Genomic DNA, 24,501 nt, shown 5'->3' on the forward strand with positions numbered 1-24,501 from the left:
CGTGAGTAAGCATGTGGACTGGTGGTCCACGGATGGGAGGGGTGGCCCCTCCCAAGTTTTGGTATGCACCATTCGGCGACTGCCATGGTGTAATTTAGGCTTATCAGACGGGCAGGCTGCTAGGGGTTGGCCTGCCCTGGGATCGGATCGCCCGTAAGATAACCCACCATGTTTGCATATTGGTTATGCTAATAAACCTGCAGCAATATTTCTCCACTTACAAAAAGTGTCGTGTGGTTTATTTAGGTATTTACTATGTGTTATGTGACAACAGTTGCCGATATTGGCACTATGTTCCATGCGCCCATTATATTAGATGTTGTAACACCGTTTCCTTTTTGAGTCGCAGCATCGATGAGGTTGTTTTACTGCGTGGCGAGCGCATGTGCCCATGTGACTCACTGCGTCAGACAGGTCGAACCACACACCGGTGCGGGAGCAGGCACAGCCTTGGGTGGGGACCCCGACCCAACAAGACCACCACACAAGGGGCAGCTCTCCAATACAACCTCAATGGACGCGAATGACACGGACGCCTTGAAAGAGCCCTTCCCACTCCATGTTGCCCAGCCCGCTGGAAAGAAGAAGGCAGCCACCGGAGGCGAAAGAACAGATCCGCTAACACGATGAAGGCGTGAAATGGAATACCAGCGCCAGGGTAAATAAACCACGTGGGAGGAACGTGGCCAGTCGCCGTGCGCCGCGGACGAGCTGCGCCACTTCCACGCGATTCACTGAGGAGCAGCGAAGATGACAAACAGCTGGTGAGTGCCAGGTTATCCTATTGTTCCGTCGGTGCGACGAGCGCTCACGTGCACACATATGGATGCGCCGTACTGATGACAGAAGGCAGAGTGGGGGGGCTATGTTAGTGCCTCTGAGCGCTGTACACCGCGGTGGCACCACTGGTTGATAACGCTGCGATTGCAATGCATAGTACAAAATAATCCCTGGGGATAGAGGTGGTTCGGCGTGAAAGGATGCCGAGGGACCTTTTTAAGCTGAATTCCGAAGCTATATTCGTTTGACCTCGCTGCTACCTGCAAACAGCGACCGCTTTTTTACCTTCGTATAAAACAACACTTGTGCTGTAATGGACACAAATGGTATATATAGGCGCTCATTTTAGCACTATTACTAGGATTTTAATACATGCTCATGTTATCGCTCCGGGAGGATAAAGAAATACTTAATTGTCATAGAACAATGCAAACACTAGTTTTGCCATTTTTAAGCGTTGCAAATCGAATATTATAGTCCCAGTGGGATGGTAATTAATTTACCGACTTCAGAAGAATCGAGCTTAATAGCCACGGCTGGGAGCACACTTGTGAAGTGATCGGAAGATGTAACTGGCTCCCTTTAACTCATTTTGCCATCCATCACAGTTCGGCCCAGCAGAATTTGAACTTGCAGTCTCAGGAGAAAAGCATGCTAGAGCCAGTGTTCCCCCTGTTGCCTAGGGACAGCGGATTTTCCACATTTCTGCACTCTACCTTGGGCTTCCTGGAGGCTCCCAGAGCAGGTTAGCAACAGAGGCTGCTGCATAAATTGGCGAATGTTTTCCAGCAACACGGGTGTGCGGGAACTGCCTTTTTTCTGAAACCTACCCTCCTCATCTTGTTGCTAAGGTAACCCCGTGTCTGTCGGAACGCCTTTGATTGTTTTGGTACATTGTACCGCCTATTTATGGGTTGATTTTGACACACAAGCACGGGAAATTTGATAGTTTGTATTCATGCTAAATTCGATTCATTGCATGTTTTGAAATCTTTGTTTTGTCATTGCTTAATTTAAATCGTGCATTGATATTGGACTGTGTGCCACGATTACGGTATTTTTTAAGATAGGTTTTCCCCATGTGGGTGTTGGCATGAGCTTAAATTACAGATATAATTATATGCATTACATTCAAAGAGATGGGGACATAATGGCAAACTAGTCCGTTTATCAACTGTCTGGTGCCTCTGAAAGCCAACAGGTGTCCTGTGTCAAACTCATTACAATTGACTGACTCACCCCAGCCCATTTGCCCTTTCCACAAATCCACAGATCAGTTTATGTGCCAGTGTGGTCGTTGATATATATGTATATATTATCTACTGGCGGTCGCCAGTAGATAGTTATAGTTAGGACCGAGTTCCCATAGGAAATCTGAAAATTCTATTTTTAATAACGTTGGCGCCGGTTGACTTATCTTCGCGAAATTTTCAAAACTAATGGGACGCTCCGCTCAGCTCCTACCCTAAAAGTCTGGGGGTGATTCGTCAAGCGGGGCCTGAGAAAAAAGGGGGGTCCCAAAACGCGTTTTCCCATGCATTTTCCCATGCATTTTCCCATGCATTTTCCCGTAGGACCTTTAGTCGAAGGTACAGCCCGAACGGCTGAACAGAATTACTTGAGATTTGGCAAAGAGGTAGTCCTCAGGTCAGGCATGTGCCTTTTGCATATATGGTGTCAATCTGTTCAGTAGTTCCTGAGAAAATTGCAGTTAAAAGTACATAAAAATCTATATCGCGCACCGTGCGCGCACCAAATGTACGCGAGCGTAATTCTGATTGGTGGTTAGATGTCAGTCAACATTCTAATCAGTCGAAATCAGGAAGTGTCGGACGCCATTTTGTGTGTGACAGTGAAAAAGAAAGGTGGAGAACGTGAAAAGGGTGCAGGGTAGAGAGTTCCTGACCCCCTAGCCTTTGTCAGGGGGTCCCTGAAGGACCCCGAAGGGTGAATAAAACATTTTATTTTTTTTCAAAAAATCACGGGGTGCGCGCACGGTGAAAAACCCTTAAAAAAAAAAAACATTTTAAACTGTTTATAAGTTTATAGAAGACATTAACTATGCTGTTCAACTTTATGCAAATAAAAAAAAAAAAAGAGCTGAGCCATTCCATATTACAGGATACAGTCAATCTATAACTATATTGTAATCAGATGGAGGGAAAAAGAAGCTGAGGTCCATCCGGCTTCCAAGTCGTTAGATTATGAATCAAAATAGAATGGACCACTTGTCCTGTGTTACCAAGGTCTTGTCGGTTGTTACCGTCATAAAAAGACCCTCATACATTTACACAGGTCGAGGGCGGTAAATTTGCATTTTCCGCCTTTAGTGTACTGTTTCAGCATCACCATTGGGTCATTTTTTTGTAAAATGCTGACCTCCACCTGGAGGAAGACCTGGTTGGTACTAGCAGTAGTGGTCAGAGATAAGAGTGAATATGTGCTCGTGATAAAGTGAAAAAAATGATAAAATCCCTAAGTCACTTTCAACCTCAATGATTTATTCGGAGGCAGTGATTGGGAGGTTAAAAAGTGAGTTCGTGCGTTTAGAATGAGTAACTTATCGTACGCACTTCTATATAGTCATTGGTCAACATGTTTCAGCCCTCTGTATAGTCTTGGGGCTTTCGTCAGGACCGGATTGTGAGTGCAGACTCTCTTTTGTTCTGCACAGAATGGTGAACTCACCACTCTCAATTATGGGAGGTCAGATCAATAGTATCTGTACCTAGGAGGAAAAGAAAGACATTACAGTGTAACATGAGGTATTACCCCATGTCTTGTTTTAGATAAAGAGTAGCTGAAACAGCATTTTTTCGCATTGGAATAGTGTCGCGCATTGTTGTGCGCGTGATTAATGGTGAAAAAAGAGAAAAAGAAAGCTAACATGGTTGTGCGGTTTAAAAATACAGAATTACAAGTGTCATTATGTACTTGTTCTTCAATTATACACATTCATCCCAGTGTCAAGCGACCAGCCGACATCAAAGTCAAACTGAGAACTTAAAACTCCTGTCTCATATTGTCGGAGGGTAGGGACATTTCTATCTTCTACACCCAAACTGTCGAGTGGTTCATGTTTAGGTTGTTCTCTAGTTGCGGGAATAAAAAGTGCTACGGGAGAGTTATGGCATGCACGGTGATGGAACAGTAAACAAACCAAAAAACACACAAACAAACTGTCGTGAGGCTTCGGAGCCGTTTAGCGTTCTTATTTAGTCATGCGGGTTTGTGATGCTCATTACCTTAAGCGCTTGGTCTATACGCCTCATGGAGTCACCGGCAGGCTATAGAATGTAAGTTCATTCTAGGGGAGAGAATAAAGGTTAACGCGTCTTACTTGGAGACCTTTGGAGTCTTCAGAAAGGTCCGCTCGTACGCGGTTCTCACCCGTTACTTCTTCGTAATCTGCTTGTGCTGCCTCTAGCTACGGTGCTCCGTGTGACGCGGGGGGCCGGTTTCGGCTCGTTTATCATCCCGGTCATAATAAAAAGTGACAAGGGACTGTTGTGTGAGTGGTTGGCATCAATGGTTGGCGTGATGTTAGTAGTTCCAAAATCACGCTCATTTTTATATATTTGCCATTGGGTTAGTAAAATCGTTAATTGGTGTTTATTTTCTGAGACTGTGCATTATGTTTATTCAGTATGTATACCTGCATGATGGTTGCAACGTCCACAACAATTCTTGTAAGGATTATTGTTGTTGCTCTCTCACAAAAGTCTGTTTTGGATTCTCCTCTATCTAATATTTCATGTTATTTGGTCGGGTGAGAGCCCAGTTTTATCTTCATTGAATTTGACTGACTCAGAGCTACAAATGAATTCCTTTTTAATACCTATGGAAAACAGACTTCAGTAGTCATGGAAACAAATTTCCAAGGGGTTAATATGCTTAGGAATTCTAACTTTATTGAGAAAGAGTATGCCATGGGACATTATCATTCATCCCTTCTGTGTCTGTGTGGAGCCGATAAACCCAGCGTTGTTCTTTTTCGTAAAGAATCTTTTCTGCGTTGTAGGGTTTGGTTGTCAAAGTCTCTAGGACTACCCATTTTAGGTCATCAGGGTTATGGTTTTGTTCGATGTAATGATTGCTCATTTTCGTGGTGATGCGTTTACAAGTTACATTACTCCTGTGTTCGCAGATACGGACCTTTACTTTTCGGCAGGTCATCCCTATGTATTTGAGACCACAGGGACATACGATCATGTAAATTACATGTGTCGTATTGCAGTTCGTATGGTGGCGTAATGTCCAGGTCAGGTTGGGTAGGAGTTGGAGTGTCTTCGTTGTTTTTGTGAGTTTACAGACTGAACATGATCCGCATGGATAGTGTCCTACTACTGGTTTGTAATTCCAGAGAGTACTCACAGTAGTTTCCTGTTTGATGGTTATAGGTCTTGTATGTACAAGAATATCTTTGATATTCTGCGTTCGTCTGTTGGCAAAACGTGGTTTGGGCCAGTCTAGGTTATTCGATGTTAAAATTCTCCAGTTTTTGTTGACTATTTTCTTCACAGTATTTGTGAGTGTGCAATAGGTGGTTACACATGTCAATAAATCTACTGGATATTCCCGTTGAACTGATTCAAGTAGGCTCTCCCTGGGCTGATTCCTTGCCCTCTTTTGGCATTTTTTGATGATCTTCAAGGGGTAGTCTCTGAGTTCTAGTTTGTGTTCCAAAGCTGCTGCTTGGATTTTGTAGTCTGTTAATTTACTACAGTTTCGTTTCAATCGTAAAAATTGACTGTAGGGTAAGTTTTCCCTCAGCGGTCTGGGATGATAACTGTTGTATGACAGAATGCTGTTTTTAGCTGTTGGTTTATGAAAAGTTCTTGTTTGTAGGGTATTATTCTCAGAGAAAATAGTGACATCCAGGAAGTCTATTTTCTTGTTGTTTGAGGTATAAGTGAACTTTAGGCACTCATCTCTTGTATTGATCCAAGTCATGAAGTCCTCTAGCGTTTCTTGTGTGTCTTCTCAGATTAGTAGGATGTCGTCAATATACCTTCGCCAAAACCTCATCTGGTCTAGGAAGGGATTGGCAGGGTTTTGTACCCATTGTTGTTCGAAAGTACTGACGTACAGCCCTGCTACACTAGGAGCAAATGTGCTTCCCATGGAAGTACCGTGTCGTTGGGCATAGAGGGTCCCTTCATATTCAAAAAAATTCTCAGTCAGAGCCATCTTACAACACTCCAAGACAAAATGTCTTGGTGTTCGATATTGCCAGTCTTGGGTAAAGAGAATGTCCTCTAGGGTTTCTAGGGTTTTCTGTTGTGGTAGGCTTGTGTACAGGCTCTCCACGTCGAGACCCACTAAGAGCATTGTTTCTTCATTATATGTTAGATTTAATAACATGTTGAGAAGATCCCTCGTATCTTTCAGATAGGTGGGCGTTTTCTGTACTATTGGTCTCAGGAATTGATCTGCAAATTGTGATAGTGGTTCAAGAACCGATCCAATCCCTGAGACTATAGGGCGTCCTGGTGGTGGTGATTTGTTTTTATGGATTTTTGGCAGTGAATAAAAGTATGGTGTTCTGGGTGATTTAGTTCTGAGGTATTCGGCCTCATGTTTGGAAATCCATTGATTGGTCTCAGCCTCTACTACCATGAGTTCAATAGTGTTCTGTAATCTCTTGGTTGGATCTTCAGTGAGTCGTTGGTAAAATTTAGTATCTGCAAGTAGTGTCAAGCATTGGTCGTTATATCCTTGTTTGTTTAGGAGGACAATGGCACCCCCTTTGTCAGCCGGTTTTATTACTAAGTTGGTGTTCTGACTCAGTTCTTTCATTGCTTCTTTTTCTTTCCGTGTGATGTTCACAAAAGGTTTCCTGGTTGGTTTGATGTCATCTATTTCTTTCATGATAGCTTGTTCAAAAGTTAAGATTTCTACAGGGACCATTTGGGAAGATGGACAGAAGGTCGATTTTGGTCTGAGATTGGTATCGCTTTCTTGTCTGTGATTTTCCTTGTCTTGAAAGAACGCCTTTAGTTTGATCTTCCGGCAAAATTCAGATAATTCACATTTCAATTTGAAAATATCTGTTGTCGGTGTTGGGACAAAACCAAGTCCTTTGTTGAGGACTTTTTCTTGGTCTTCCGTTAAGGTGGTGTCTGTGAGGTTAATTACCAATGATTCATTGAGCTGGTTCCTGGCTGTTCTTTTGTCATGCTCCGGGTGTGCACTTGTCTCTCTTGGTCGTTCCAGGTTATACCTTTTCTTCTGCCTCTCCGGGTGTTTTGGCCTCTCCCTAAAAAAGGAGGCTGTTGTAGATTCATTGGGGGTCCCATGGTGTTTGGGCCTTGGAGGTAGGGATTCATCCATCCTTGGAAATTTGGAACATAAGGTTGAAAAGGGAGTTGAGGTTGGTCATAGTATCTTGGTATTTGCCAATTGTTGGTTCTTCTTCTTTGGTTACGTCTAAATTGTCCTCTCCCTCTTCTTGGGTTAGTTGTATCGTCGCCGCTCCAGTCTGAGTTGTTCCCAGAGCTTTCTCCTGTTGTATCTTCATCTTCTTGTTGGTCTGGTATGATATAATCAGTTCTTCCGTAGGGGTGCATTTTCTCCATAGAAAATTTCTTCAAATCTTTACCCAATTTTTGGATTTTATTTTGGGTGATGTACTCCTTCGTCTCGTTCATCTCTTTATTAATTTCTTCCAAGCGTTTCTTATACACGGAGATCTGAACTGTCGTCTTCAAGTTAGCTTCACTGACTTGAATCTTGATTGTGAGGGCTTCCACTAGTCTTGTTGCTGTTTTAATTATTAAAACTAGGTAGTCTCGGGTGCACTTCCAAGATATTGACGACCAGTCTTTCCGGAAAGCGAGATCTTTAAGGAAAATACGTGGAGTGTTCTGTACCCAAAGGCCTTTCGGAGCCGAATTGGCTCGTAGATATTCTTTCATAATGATCCCATGTATAGCTGTTCTTACTTGATCTTTCTTCATTTCTGTTAAGTCATCCCACTCGTTGTTGTGTGTCAGAGTTTGTGATAAGTCTTTATCTTGCAATAATGAGGCTCCTGATAGGATGGCATTGACTTCTTCTTCTGTATAGCTTAAGCCTTGATTGTCCGCCATGTTAGCTCAATTTCTTTTTGGTTTTAGTATGTCAGACTTATTGCTGGCATTCTAGTGGAAACAAAAGGTTTCCCACAGCTGTGCGCTGCTTCAATATATTGTAATCAGATGGAGGGAAAAAGAAGCTGAGGTCCATCCGGCTTCCAAGTCGTTAGATTATGAATCAAAATAGAATGGACCACTTGTCCTGTGTTACCAAGGTCTTGTCGGTTGTTACCGTCATAAAAAGACCCTCATACATTTACACAGGTCGAGGGCGGTATATTTGCATTTTCCGCCTTTAGTGTACTGTTTCAGCATCATCATTGGGTCATTTTTTTGTAAAATGCTGACCTCCACCTGGAGGAAGACCTGGTTGGTACTAGCAGTAGTGGTCAGAGATAAGAGTGAATATGTGCTCGTGATAAAGTGAAAAAAATGATAAAATCCCTAAGTCACTTTCAACCTCAATGATTTATTCGGAGGCAGTGATTGGGAGGTTAAAAAGTGAGGTCGTGCGTTTAGAATGAGTAACTTATCGTACGCACTTCTATATAGTCATTGGTCAACATGTTTCAGCCCTCTGTATAGTCTTGGGGCTTTCGTCAGGACCGGATTGTGAGTGCAGACTCTCTTTTGTTCTGCACAGAATGGTGAACTCACCACTCTCAATTATGGGAGGTCAGATCAATAGTATCTGTACCTAGGAGGAAAAGAAAGACATTACAGTGTAACATGAGGTATTACCCCATGTCTTGTTTTAGATAAAGAGTAGCTGAAACAGCATTTTTTCGCATTGGAATAGTGTCGCGCATTGTTGTGCGCGTGATTAATGGTGAAAAAAGAGAAAAAGAAAGCTAACATGGTTGTGCGGTTTAAAAATACAGAATTACAAGTGTCATTATGTACTTGTTCTTCAATTATACACATTCATCCCAGTGTCAAGCGACCAGCCGACATCAAAGTCAAACTGAGAACTTAAAACTCCTGTCTCATATTGTCGGAGGGTAGGGACATTTCTATCTTCTACACCCAAACTGTCGAGTGGTTCATGTTTAGGTTGTTCTCTAGTTGCGGGAATAAAAAGTGCTACGGGAGAGTTATGGCATGCACGGTGATGGAACAGTAAACAAACCAAAAAACACACAAACAAACTGTCGTGAGGCTTCGGAGCCGTTTAGCGTTCTTATTTAGTCATGCGGGTTTGTGATGCTCATTACCTTAAGCGCTTGGTCTATATGTCCCATGGCATACTCTTTCTCAATAAAGTTAGAATTCCTAAGCATATTAACCCCTTGGAAATTTGTTTCCATGACTACTGAAGTCTGTTTTCCATAGGTATTAAAAAGGAATTCATTTGTAGCTCTGAGTCAGTCAAATTCAATGAAGATAAAACTGGGCTCTCACCCGACCAAATAACATGAAATATTAGACAGAGGAGAATCCAAAACAGACTTTTGTGAGAGAGCAACAACAATAATCCTTACAAGAATTGTTGTGGACGTTGCAACCATCATGCAGGTATACATACTGAATAAACATAATGCACAGTCTCAGAAAATAAACACCAATTAACGATTTTACTAACCCAATGGCAAATATATAAAAATGAGCGTGATTTTGGAACTACTAACATCACGCCAACCATTGATGCCAACCACTCACACAACAGTCCCTTGTCACTTTTCATTATGACCGGGATGATAAACGAGCCGAAACCGGCACCCGCGTCACACGGAGCACCGTAGCTAGAGGCAGCACAAGCAGATTACGAAGAAGTAACGGGTGAGAACCGCGTACGAGCGGACCTTTCTGAAGACTCCAAAGGTCTCCAAGTAAGACGCGTTAACCTTTATTCTCTCCCCTAGAATGAACTTACATTCTATAGCCTGCCGGTGACTCCATGAGGCGTATAGACCAAGCGCTTAAGGTAATGAGCATCACAAACCCGCATGACTAAATAAGAACGCTAAACGGCTCCGAAGCCTCACGACAGTTTGTTTGTGTGTTTTTTGGTTTGTTTACTGTTCCATCACCGTGCATGCCATAACTCTCCCGTAGCACTTTTTATTCCCGCAACTAGAGAACAACCTAAACATGAACCACTCGACAGTTTGGGTGTAGAAGATAGAAATGTCCCTACCCTCCGACAATATGAGACAGGAGTTTTAAGTTCTCAGTTTGACTTTGATGTCGGCTGGTCGCTTGACACTGGGATGAATGTGTATAATTGAAGAACAAGTACATAATGACACTTGTAATTCTGTATTTTTAAACCGCACAACCATGTTAGCTTTCTTTTTCTCTTTTTTCACCATTAATCACGCGCACAACAATGCGCGACACTATTCCAATGCGAAAAAATGCTGTTTCAGCTACTCTTTATCTAAAACAAGACATGGGGTAATACCTCATGTTACACTGTAATGTCTTTCTTTTCCTCCTAGGTACAGATACTATTGATCTGACCTCCCATAATTGAGAGTGGTGAGTTCACCATTCTGTGCAGAACAAAAGAGAGTCTGCACTCACAATCCGGTCCTGACGAAAGCCCCAAGACTATACAGAGGGCTGAAACATGTTGACCAATGACTATATAGAAGTGCGTACGATAAGTTACTCATTCTAAACGCACGACCTCACTTTTTAACCTCCCAATCACTGCCTCCGAATAAATCATTGAGGTTGAAAGTGACTTAGGGATTTTATCATTTTTTTCACTTTATCACGAGCACATATTCACTCTTATCTCTGACCACTACTGCTAGTACCAACCAGGTCTTCCTCCAGGTGGAGGTCAGCATTTTACAAAAAAATGACCCAATGATGATGCTGAAACAGTACACTAAAGGCGGAAAATGCAAATATACCGCCCTCGACCTGTGTAAATGTATGAGGGTCTTTTTATGACGGTAACAACCGACAAGACCTTGGTAACACAGGACAAGTGGTCCATTCTATTTTGATTCATAATCTAACGACTTGGAAGCCGGATGGACCTCAGCTTCTTTTTCCCTCCATCTGATTACAATATATTGAAGCAGCGCACAGCTGTGGGAAACCTTTTGTTTCCACTAGAATGCCAGCAATAAGTCTGACATACTAAAACCAAAAAGAAATTGAGCTAACATGGCGGACAATCAAGGCTTAAGCTATACAGAAGAAGAAGTCAATGCCATCCTATCAGGAGCCTCATTATTGCAAGATAAAGACTTATCACAAACTCTGACACACAACAACGAGTGGGATGACTTAACAGAAATGAAGAAAGATCAAGTAAGAACAGCTATACATGGGATCATTATGAAAGAATATCTACGAGCCAATTCGGCTCCGAAAGGCCTTTGGGTACAGAACACTCCACGTATTTTCCTTAAAGATCTCGCTTTCCGGAAAGACTGGTCGTCAATATCTTGGAAGTGCACCCGAGACTACCTAGTTTTAATAATTAAAACAGCAACAAGACTAGTGGAAGCCCTCACAATCAAGATTCAAGTCAGTGAAGCTAACTTGAAGACGACAGTTCAGATCTCCGTGTATAAGAAACGCTTGGAAGAAATTAATAAAGAGATGAACGAGACGAAGGAGTACATCACCCAAAATAAAATCCAAAAATTGGGTAAAGATTTGAAGAAATTTTCTATGGAGAAAATGCACCCCTACGGAAGAACTGATTATATCATACCAGACCAACAAGAAGATGAAGATACAACAGGAGAAAGCTCTGGGAACAACTCAGACTGGAGCGGCGACGATACAACTAACCCAAGAAGAGGGAGAGGACAATTTAGACGTAACCAAAGAAGAAGAACCAACAATTGGCAAATACCAAGATACTATGACCAACCTCAACTCCCTTTTCAACCTTATGTTCCAAATTTCCAAGGATGGATGAATCCCTACCTCCAAGGCCCAAACACCATGGGACCCCCAATGAATCTACAACAGCCTCCTTTTTTAGGGAGAGGCCAAAACACCCGGAGAGGCAGAAGAAAAGGTATAACCTGGAACGACCAAGAGAGACAAGTGCACACCCGGAGCATGACAAAAGAACAGCCAGGAACCAGCTCAATGAATCATTGGTAATTAACCTCACAGACACCACCTTAACGGAAGACCAAGAAAAAGTCCTCAACAAAGGACTTGGTTTTGTCCCAACACCGACAACAGATATTTTCAAATTGAAATGTGAATTATCTGAATTTTGCCGGAAGATCAAACTAAAGGCGTTCTTTCAAGACAAGGAAAATCACAGACAAGAAAGCGATACCAATCTCAGACCAAAATCGACCTTCTGTCCATCTTCCCAAATGGTCCCTGTAGAAATCTTAACTTTTGAACAAGCTATCATGAAAGAAATAGATGACTTCAAACCAACCAGGAAACCTTTTGTGAACATCACACGGAAAGAAAAAGAAGCAATGAAAGAACTGAGTCAGAACACCAACTTAGTAATAAAACCGGCTGACAAAGGGGGTGCCATTGTCCTCCTAAACAAACAAGGATATAACGACGAATGCTTGACACTACTTGCAGATACTAAATTTTACCAACGACTCACTGAAGATCCAACCAAGAGATTACAGAACACTATTGAACTCATGGTAGTAGAGGCTGAGACCAATCAATGGATTTCCAAACATGAGGCCGAATACCTCAGAACTAAATCACCCAGAACACCATACTTTTATTCACTGCCAAAAATCCATAAAAACAAATCACCACCACCAGGACGCCCTATAGTCTCAGGGATTGGATCGGTTCTTGAACCACTATCACAATTTGCAGATCAATTCCTGAGACCAATAGTACAGAAAACGCCCACCTATCTGAAAGATACGAGGGATCTTCTCAACATGTTATTAAATCTAACATATAATGAAGAAACAATGCTCTTAGTGGGTCTCGACGTGGAGAGCCTGTACACAAGCCTACCACAACAGAAAACCCTAGAAACCCTAGAGGACATTCTCTTTACCCAAGACTGGCAATATCGAACACCAAGACATTTTGTCTTGGAGTGTTGTAAGATGGCTCTGACTGAGAATTTTTTTGAATATGAAGGGACCCTCTATGCCCAACGACACGGTACTTCCATGGGAAGCACATTTGCTCCTAGTGTAGCAGGGCTGTACGTCAGTACTTTCGAACAACAATGGGTACAAAACCCTGCCAATCCCTTCCTAGACCAGATGAGGTTTTGGCGAAGGTATATTGACGACATCCTACTAATCTGGGAAGACACACAAGAAACGCTAGAGGACTTCATGACTTGGATCAATACAAGAGATGAGTGCCTAAAGTTCACTTATACCTCAAACAACAAGAAAATAGACTTCCTGGATGTCACTATTTTCTCTGAGAATAATACCCTACAAACAAGAACTTTTCATAAACCAACAGCTAAAAACAGCATTCTGTCATACAACAGTTATCATCCCAGACCGCTGAGGGAAAACTTACCCTACAGTCAATTTTTACGATTGAAACGAAACTGTAGTAAATTAACAGACTACAAAATCCAAGCAGCAGCTTTGGAACACAAACTAGAACTCAGAGACTACCCCTTGAAGATCATCAAAAAATGCCAAAAGAGGGCAAGGAATCAGCCCAGGGAGAGCCTACTTGAATCAGTTCAACGGGAATATCCAGTAGATTTATTGACATGTGTAACCACCTATTGCACACTCACAAATACTGTGAAGAAAATAGTCAACAAAAACTGGAGAATTTTAACATCGAATAACCTAGACTGGCCCAAACCACGTTTTGCCAACAGACGAACGCAGAATATCAAAGATATTCTTGTACATACAAGACCTATAACCATCAAACAGGAAACTACTGTGAGTACTCTCTGGAATTACAAACCAGTAGTAGGACACTATCCATGCGGATCATGTTCAGTCTGTAAACTCACAAAAACAACGAAGACACTCCAACTCCTACCCAACCTGACCTGGACATTACGCCACCATACGAACTGCAATACGACACATGTAATTTACATGATCGTATGTCCCTGTGGTCTCAAATACATAGGGATGACCTGCCGAAAAGTAAAGGTCCGTATCTGCGAACACAGGAGTAATGTAACTTGTAAACGCATCACCACGAAAATGAGCAATCATTACATCGAACAAAACCATAACCCTGATGACCTAAAATGGGTAGTCCTAGAGACTTTGACAACCAAACCCTACAACGCAGAAAAGATTCTTTACGAAAAAGAACAACGCTGGGTTTATCGGCTCCACACAGACACAGAAGGGATGAATGATAATGTCCCATGGCATACTCTTTCTCAATAAAGTTAGAATTCCTAAGCATATTAACCCCTTGGAAATTTGTTTCCATGACTACTGAAGTCTGTTTTCCATAGGTATTAAAAAGGAATTCATTTGTAGCTCTGAGTCAGTCAAATTCAATGAAGATAAAACTGGGCTCTCACCCGACCAAATAACATGAAATATTAGACAGAGGAGAATCCAAAACAGACTTTTGTGAGAGAGCAACAACAATAATCCTTACAAGAATTGTTGTGGACGTTGCAACCATCATGCAGGTATACATACTGAATAAACATAATGCACAGTCTCAGAAAATAAACACCAATTAACGATTTTACTAACCCAATGGCAAATATATAAAAATGAGCGTGATTTTGGAACTACTAACATCACGCCAACCATTGATGCCAACCACTCACACAACAGTCCCTTGTCACTTTTCATTATGACCGGGATGATAAACGAGCCGAAACCGGCACCCGCGTCACACGGAGCACCGTAGCTAGAGGCAGCACAAGCAGATTACGAAGAAGTAACGGGTGAGAACCGCGTACGAGCGGACCTTTCTGAAGACTCCAAAGGTCTCCAAGTAAGACGCGTTAACCTTTATTCTCTCCCCTAGAATGAACTTACATTCTATAGCCTGCCGGTGACTCCATGAGGCGTATAGACCAAGCGCTTAAGGTAATGAGCATCACAAACCCGCATGACTAAATAAGAACGCTAAACGGCTCCGAAGCCTCACGACAGTTTGTTTGTGTGTTTTTTGGTTTGTTTACTGTTCCATCACCGTGCATGCCATAACTCTCCCGTAGCACTTTTTATTCCCGCAACTAGAGAACAACCTAAACATGAACCACTCGACAGTTTGGGTGTAGAAGATAGAAATGTCCCTACCCTCCGACAATATGAGACAGGAGTTTTAAGTTCTCAGTTTGACTTTGATGTCGGCTGGTCGCTTGACACTGGGATGAATGTGTATAATTGAAGAACAAGTACATAATGACACTTGTAATTCTGTATTTTTAAACCGCACAACCACGTTAGCTTTCTTTTTCTCTTTTTTCACCATTAATCACGCGCACAACAATGCGCGACACTATTCCAATGCGAAAAAATGCTGTTTCAGCTACTCTTTATCTAAAACAAGACATGGGGTAATACCTCATGTTACACTGTAATGTCTTTCTTTTCCTCCTAGGTACAGATACTATTGATCTGACCTCCCATAATTGAGAGTGGTGAGTTCACCATTCTGTGCAGAACAAAAGAGAGTCTGCACTCAAAATCCGGTCCTGACGAAAGCCCCAAGACTATACAGAGGGCTGAAACATGTTGACCAATGACTATATAGAAGTGCGTACGATAAGTTACTCATTCTAAACGCACGACCTCACTTTTTAACCTCCCAATCACTGCCTCCGAATAAATCATTGAGGTTGAAAGTGACTTAGGGATTTTATCATTTTTTTCACTTTATCACGAGCACATATTCACTCTTATCTCTGACCACTACTGCTAGTACCAACCAGGTCTTCCTCCAGGTGGAGGTCAGCATTTTGCAAAAAAATGACCCAATGATGATGCTGAAACAGTACACTAAAGGCGGAAAATGCAAATATACCGCCCTCGACCTGTGTAAATGTATGAGGGTCTTTTTATGACGGTAACAACCGACAAGACCTTGGTAACACAGGACAAGTGGTCCATTCTATTTCAATCTATAACTATATACATAGGTAGTTTATTGTAAAATAAATATATAAAAAATATAATAATACATACATAAATTAGCATTTAAAAAACATTACAAATTCACTAAAAAAACCATAGGTTTGACACACGTTATAGTTAGAAATTAGCATTAAAAAACCTTGCAAATTCACTAAAAAAAACATAGGTTTCACACGCGTTATAGTTAGGAATTAGCATTTAAAAAACCTTGCAAATTCACTGAAAAAACCATAGGTTTCACACATGTTATAGTTAGCCGGACATTTCACTCGTAAAAAACCATTGAAATTCCCCCGTTATAGTTAGTTCAGCTAACTATAACTCGCGCGACCGCAATCTATTGCTGATGACATCACATCACTCATGACATGGTCAGTGACATCACTCATGACATCACTGATGACATCTCAAATGACATCACTGATGACATCACTGATGACATCATCATTGTGTAAGAGTGGCAGACCTCCTCTTATCCTAATATAAACTTTGATACACACATTGAAAAATACACACTAAAGTTTTGAAAACTATAGAGATACCAATACCAGTTAGAACAACCTATTCAGTAATTCCAGTAAGACACATATTCACCGGATGATGTCATGAGTGATGTAATGTGTGACGTCATCAGCAGTGGATTGCGGTCGCGTGAGTTATAGTTAGCTGAACTAACTATAACAGGGGAATTTCACTGGTTTTGTATGAGTGAAATGTCCAACTAACTACAACATCCTTGAAACCTATGGTTTTTCAGTGAATTTTTTACGAGTGAAATGTCCAGCTAACTATAATATGTGTGAAACCTATGGTTTTTTCAGTGAATTTGCAAGGTTTTTTAAATGCTAATTCCTAACTATAACGTGTGTGAAACCTATGTATTTTTTAGTGAATATATATATATATACAAACTGCTGCTGAGCTGCTGGGTTTATGGCCTGATGATGGAGCCAGCCACGGTCGGTAGTAGGAGTAACTGCAGGGCGTGACGTGGGGATGGGGAGGGGCAGGGTGGGGGGTAGTAAACTATGGATTACGGAGGTTTACAGGTAAATTAACATATAAATTAATAAAATGAATTTCGTTGCGTGCACTGCATCCCCAAATGCGATGCTGTGCACGCAACAACATTTGTTTTATTAATTTATATGTTAACTTACCTGTAAACCTCCGTAATCCATAGTTTACTAACCCCCACCCTGCCCCTCCCCCTCCCCACGTCACCACCCTGCAGTTACTCCTACTACCGACCACGACTGGATGGAGCATACCACAAAAAGCTTTCTTTGGATAGCTCATCAGTATCTGCACATGAGGCCTTCGTCGTGAGACAGTGATTTGTTTGAGAGCTGTCCACACAGAAGCCTTAACTCACTCATTTCCTTCTACCCACCTTGCAGCAACGAAGCTACACGGCTTAAGCGCGCTCTTGAAAGCACTTCGCTCTTGACAACCGCCATCGCGTACGCCATAGAGCTCTCACAATTAGGCACATAGGTGGAGGATGGGGGACTCGTACGGGTTAACGGTTCGTTTTGTAGATCAATGCAAATGTGTAGAATCTTCAAAGGAATCCTGCAGAGTTGTGCACAGTATGCTGTAATTAAAAGGCATCTCTTGGAAAATGTAAAATATATGCCTTTATTGATCTGGAACAGGCCTTTGCGTTCTGAATTTAAGCGTCACCCTTCCAATATGTACCACTTAAGGACTGACTTTTCTATTGTATGTATATTTCATTTCATTTATTCTTTATTTCGGTTAAAAATAACCTTAAGAGATTTCACAAAATAGTACAATTATTTCCACAGTACACCATATGGGAAATAAAATGCAATACAATGCTGCATATTTCATTATGAAGTCAACCTAAATTTAACCAACCAATTTAGCGATGTTCTAGCGGTAGCGCGAGTTTCTTAAGTATTTAGATTATTAAAAAATATTGTAAAAAAACAGATTTTAGGAACAACTCTTTCAGGACATTCTAAAAAGACTAAATAAAATACATATGTGAACAACTAAATACAGATAAAACCATTTCTTTAAAAAATGATATTTTCATAAGACAGATTTATCACGTATTATACAAGTAAGTATATATGTGGAGAAGTGTGGCTCAATGGTTAGAGCGGCAGACCCTGATGCAGAGGTCTGGCCCGGGACCAGGGTTCAATTCCCGCTTCGGCGGGTCTTGGGCTTAATTTTCTCGGACCTGATATTTCTCGCCTCGGTGCCTATTCTAATCATGGGTCCCACTCTGCAACTCTGAGCAATATCTTGCTTAATCTTCACAATGGCCCCAACAGCGCAGGGGATGCCTGGCTTAACCTTGGGGGTGCCCAGGAGTGGACACTTCACAGGGAAAGCCAGGATGGGTTCCTCTGCTGTATAAGTACAGCGCCGGGACACCTCCGTTGGTAGGTAGCTGTGCGCTTTACAAATGCCAGATTATTAATATTATATCTCGTTTAGTTCTAGTAAAGTGCACGTGCCAAGCTCATAGTAATTTCCCATTCATTTTCTCAGCCTAGAGTTTCAGACCTTCCCTTTTCCTTATCAAGCTTACACCAAACAAATATCGACTAACACTAAAAACCACAATCTGCCTGGTGTCAGAACGTGTGGAAAGAGACAATGGTTCTTAGTGGCCTAAAAAGGTCCACTTACAACACGAACCCTTCATATTAAGTCAAAGTAGAAAGTGGTTCATACGTCTGTTGTCAATGCGATGGTTTTTAAAATTCACCTTCACCTTTCATGTCACGCTTTTTGTCACTGAATATGTGAGCACCTGAAATTTACTTCTGTGTATAATAAATATCTGTCATATCTTGACCTTCTTGTCCCTGCTCTATATTAACTATCGCTCTCTTTACTCAAAATCATGGTTTGAAAAACCTTCATTAAAACCCCTACCCTTTCCAAGGTTTTTATAAAACTGGACCTTTTTAGGCCACTAAGAACCATTGTCTCTTTCCACATGTACCACCCCTGGTTCGCATTTCGGGGTACCCTTGTTCTTATAAAACAACTGGTGTCAGAACGTAGCAATCTTTCTGCTTCGAGGCATGATCTAGTACCAAGAAACCGGCAAATAGGTTTTATCCATTTATTCCTACAGCGCGCATAGGCCGGACAGAAGAACAGCAGATGTGTCTCGTTCTCCATTGCACCTAAATCACACGAAACGCATCTGCCCTCCTCGTCCTTGCCCAGCGCCCATTTTACTGTGTTTGCCTTTATTTGTAGGATACCATAGCGATATTTAAGGTATAAGGACTTAGCTAATTGTGGCTTTATTTCATCCATTAAGGGTTCAAAATTCCAAGCTATTTTCATTTGGAGGAACCGTGTGGTTAATGACCCAACCCTAGGAGAATGGCACACGGAGTCATGTATAAAAGACCAGTAGGTTTCCTTTAGAAGTTTTTTTGAGGCAGATGTCAAGTCGGACGGCTCATTCCAGTAATACCTTAATCCTAATTTAAAAAAACAATCGTGAATGTGCTTTAACCAAGGCAAACCTACACCTTCATTTAGACCGAGAATTTCTACAAGACCCTCCCTGTAGTGAATAAGCTCCTCTGTACTCCATAAGCGAACCCAAAACAACATTGGTCTAAGGTTAGCCTGGTCATCCACACAATTAAAATTTAAATCCATCAATACAGGAGTCAGTGGTGTTCGTGTGGGCAAACTTAATATTTTTCTAAGAAACTTATTTTCACCCACCTTGAATGTTCCATTTACCGCGGGACCCCACAGCTCTGCCCCGTACAATGAAGCAGATTGTGCTTTATATTTATACACTTCGAGAGCGGGTGAAATTGCTTTGGATGTATTATCTTCGATTTTCCTGATTAATGGGAATGTATTCTGGAGGAGTATAGTTCTACTTTTTTCTAACTGGGGCCTCCAGGTCAATTTTGAATCCAAGGTAATACCCAAATAATTAAAATCATGCACAAACTCGATTATTTGATTGTCCGCAGTTAAATTTTTCTTGAAAGTTTTGTGTGGGTTAATTGACATATATTTTGTTTTACTGGGATTTATTTCTAACCCCTTGGCTTTACAGTATTTCCCAAATGAGTTTATGTATGTATATAGCTAGCCAATAACACTCAAAAAATCTATTAGTACAATTCAGAGATCAACCTCTTATGCTATTTTGAGCAAAGCAACCTCCAAAAACCTTATCAATGCCTGCATATCTCATATCCTATTAGTTTACATGTTGGGAGCGTGTTATTCCATGTTGTAGCTGTGCTATGGTTGTGTTTGGTAGTCTTAATATACAGCTGCACATTTTATCTATTTGTCTGCTACTGCAGGTCGCCTAGTTTACAGGTTAGGCAACCCATTTTACAGTTTTGCAGTTACAGTGACAGCAATACTGTATATCCATTTTATTGCTGGCTAAGCAAAGGCTTACTTCTGGTCTTAGATTCCAAGACCCAACCAAGACGTTTTGTTTTCATAAAAACATAAATACATATATACATACATACATGTCAGGGCTTTCTGTCAGCTCTTTTCATTAGTTATTTTCCAAATACTATGGTTCTGAGCTTTGTTTGACCATGTAAACACTGACATACATTTAATTTATATGGTTGCGTTTATGGTGCTTTTTCATTCAGTTTGTAAAGCCACTGTAAAAGCAATTACAACTAAAGTTTATGCAAAAGTGAACACCACAGCTATTTTAGACTGTACGCAAATACGTACTCAATTAAACATTTGTGAAAATGCATCACCCCTGTTACCTCTAGAGTAAAAAACCCACTCTGTTTATATTCACCTATTGCTGATGGCATTGTTCAAATTAACAACCAAGTACTCCACAATCCACAATCAACACAAATAAATGTGCTATTTGGAAAGCTACAGTCTGATCACTCCAATCATTTTAACATTACAGTGACAGACTTTTAATTAGAGGTGGGCAGGGCACGTGGAGTTTCTCTCCACAGAATTCTGCAGAGTTACCTGAAACCTCTGCAAGAGTCTGAAGAGTTCCGTGAATGGGTGGGATCGGCATGTCACGTTGATTTTTAGCACCAGGAGCTTGTTCCGTGCTGCAAAATCACCGCAAACACCAGGAAGCACGCACCAGAAGCACGCACCAGAGGGCACTGCTTCTGTGCTGCCACTCAAGCTTATTTTCTACTTTAGCGGCAGCTTTCTCATCGTTAATGGTCGCGACTGTCAGTTGTTGCCCGTTTTGAGAAAATCTTGCTGGGTGCCGCTCTAGCGCCCAAAAGTTGTGCTGGGGTCGGCAATTCTCACTTGCCAACTTACCATTGATGAGCCGCATGTGAGAAAAAACTCCACCATGCGGCAGAGTTTTGCCAGAACTCCACGTTACAAGTGTAAAGCAAAGTGGGCAAAATTCTGATGTCCTTTGGCACAGCAGAATCTTTTGCCCACCCCTACTTTTATCATAAACATGGCCATTGTCTTTTCTCTCCCCATTCATAGTAGTTGACTTTCTTTTCATATACAGTGGAGGGGGTACCTTATTTAAAAAGCACCACTCTGACGGCTGAGAGTTTTCCCTTCTTAGCAATTTAATTGTCACTAGGTATAGGAAACATTGGACTGCTGTAAAATAAAAAAAAATCCTCTTACCAACGGTCATGTTTGTTTTAACATTTATTTTTTATATCAAGTTTGTTGTGATTGTAATGATGGCAATGACAGCATTATGTTGTGTTAATCTAGGTTATATTTTCCATGCTCAGTTAATAAAACTAGCTCATGTAAAGACAAATAAAGGTAGCAGATACTTTTTATGTTTCAGTATGCGCCTAAACATCTTTAGAGTACACTTATATTTACCTTTCTACTTATTTTTTTTCTCATTTTACTACGGCCCTTCCTAGTTTGCTGTTTGACAAATGGAGGAGCATTTTAGGCCATATATGACTCTTGCATTTCTCTTTTTTATTTTGCTAGGCTTATTAGTGTTACTGTTGCTGTTTATTTAATTACTTAACACAACTAGGGTTGCACAGTAAAATGTATCAAAAACTCTGTCTGGTGACTCACTTCACTAATCTATCAACTCTAGAAATCTGTGTTTGACCTCATGGTCACCAGCTTAAATTCTTGCAGGCCCACTTAGGCTCTTATCCTTCTAAGGTCGATATCATGAGTACTATTCAATGGTATGACAATAAATTTCCCCTAGTCAGCGAAGAATAGCTTAGCTATTATGCTTCTATCAATTAATCAATCAATCAATAAATCAATCAATCAATCAATCAGGACATTTGTAAAGCGCACTACTCACCTGTGAGGGTCTCAAGGTGCTTGGGGAGGGGTGCTGATACTGCTCGAATAGCCAGGTCTTGAGTAGCCTCCTGAAAGTTAGTAGGTCCTGGATCTGCCGTAGGAGGGTGGGGATGGTGTTCCAGGTTTTGGCGGAGAGGTGGGAAAATGATCTGCCGCCGGTGGTCACTCTTCGGATGCGGGGGACGGTGGCGAGGGCGAGGTCAGCGGAGCGGAGCTGGCGGCTCAGGGTGTAGAAGGTGGGTCGTCTGTTGAGGTGTGTCGGTCCGGTGTTTTAGAGTGCCTTGTGTGCATGGGTGAGGAGCTTGAAGGTGAACCTTTTGTTGTCAGGAAGCCAGTGCAGGTCTCTCAGGTGGGGTGTGATGTGGCTGTGGCGAGGGATGTCGAGGATCAAATGTGCAGAGGCGTTCTGTATGCGTTGTAGTCGTTTCAGGTGTTTGGCCGAGGCTCCTGCGTAGAGGGCGTTTCCGTAGTCCAGCCTGCGGCTGACGAGGGCCTGGGTGACTGTTCTTCTTGTTTCGGTGGGGATCCACCTGTAGATCTTGGGGAGCATGCAGAGGGTGTTGAAGCAGGAGGATGAGACGGCATTGACTTGCTTGGTAATGGAGAGGGGTGAGTCGAGGATGAACCCCAGGTTGCGTGCGTGGTCGGTGGGTGTTGGTGCTGCTCCCAGTGTGGTCGGCCACCAGGAGTCGTCCCAGGCCGAGGGAGTGGAGCCGAGGATGAGGACCTCCGTCTTGTCCGAGTTCAGCTTCAGGCAGCTATTCTTCATCCACTTGGCGACGGCTTTCATTCCTTTGTGGAGGTTGGTTTTAGCGGTGTGGGGGTCCTTGGTAAGGGAGAGGATCAGCTGGGTGTCGTCGGCGTAAGAGATGATGTTGAGGTTGTGCAGTCGGGTGATGTGGGCGAGCGGTGCAATGTAGACGTTGAACAATGTCGGGCTGAGGGATGATCCTTGGGGTACGCCGCAGATGATCTCGGTGGCTTCGGAACAGAAAGGGGGAAGGCGGATGCTCTGGGTTCTGCCAGAGAGGAAGGATGTAGTCCATTCCAGAGCCTATGGTTTGTTACCGCTGGGAAAGCCAATAGATCTGATTTTATTGTGCTAGAAGCGGGGTTCTTAACCTTTTGACTCCTGTAGAAACCCACTTAATCATTACTGTAATCCGGGGACCCCCACTAAAGCATTACTGGAATCCAGGGACCCTATTGAGTCATTATTGGAATCAGGAGACCCCAGCCTAAGCAATTTCAAATATTTGAATGTAAAAACAATACACAAAAATACAGAAACAAAAATTCATCAAAGAAACACATAAATGATGAAATATTGTATTTAATTTACAAACAAGTATAAAAAAATCAACATTTTATTCGTAATTATAAGGTTTATAAATTCAGATGACACCACCCATCCTGCAACTATATTCTGTTTACCTGCCCCACCAATCAATCTGACTGTAGCAACTTATTTTTTAGCCTCCAATTTAACATTTCTTGAAATTTACAAAATGTTAATAAAATGTAAGCTTTACATTTTGCTTTTTTATTTATATGCACCTTATTAATTGAAATAATATTAATGGTTTCCTAACCAGTCACGGACCCCCTCAGTAGGCCTTGCAGATCCACAGGGATCCTCTGACCATAGCTGTGCTAGAACATACAAAAACAGGCCTGCACAAGTGTTATTTATGTGAATTAGCAAAATAAAGCCTGACTTATTGGTGTTTTCAGAGGCATTTCACAACCATAGCAAGATAATGGTGAAGCTATACTACACACATTGTCTAAGTGTTTTAAGCTAATGATTGCATTTTGAAAGCAAATATTTACCACTTGGGGCATGTTGGTGCTGAAAAACCAACTATGTATTGCTATCTAGCTAATTTTTTCCAACCAGAAGGATAAAATACTGAAGAGACCCGCCAAGATTGACTTCGACAAAAAGCATTCTAAGATGACTACCCATGAGCGCACATAGGTATGTGTGCATTGGCTGCTGTCTTTGATGCTTTTGCCATAAATGTAACATATATTTTTATCGAAGATGACCACCAATGCGTCTACATAAATGCGGCCATCTTGTAATGCTTTTGCCATACTTTATTATTTGTTACTCTTCCAAGATAGCTGACAACATTCTTTGAAATATGCCAGTCATCTTGGAAAGGTAAAGTTATATGGAACTATATTAAGGTAAACAAGCAGTGGCAAATCCAAAGCTGTGCAACCAAGGCCAGACCTATTGTATGTGCAAATGCTTGTTCTGGCTTGCTGTGTCAAGTTTCGCCAACTTAGTTTGCCTTTGTCCTGTGCAGAAGTGT

At 41.7% G+C, this 24,501-nt stretch overlaps 1 protein-coding gene across 2 annotated transcripts in view; it reads left to right on the plus strand.

Annotated features, from left to right (window-relative positions):
* Positions 1-427: 427 nt before the first annotated feature.
* The window catches only part of AMER3 (APC membrane recruitment protein 3), a 298,671-nt gene continuing 274,597 nt past the window's right edge, over positions 428-24,501 (plus strand). For both annotated transcript variants that reach the window (XM_085634933.1, XM_085634935.1), the window contains exon 1: positions 428-764. The gene's annotated coding sequence lies outside the window, so the exon portion shown is untranslated. The remainder of the gene's footprint in view (positions 765-24,501) is intronic.

The sequence above is a fragment of the Triturus cristatus genome, chromosome 11 (assembly GCF_964204655.1).
Source record: "Triturus cristatus chromosome 11, aTriCri1.1, whole genome shotgun sequence".
Lineage (NCBI taxonomy): Eukaryota > Metazoa > Chordata > Amphibia > Caudata > Salamandridae > Triturus > Triturus cristatus.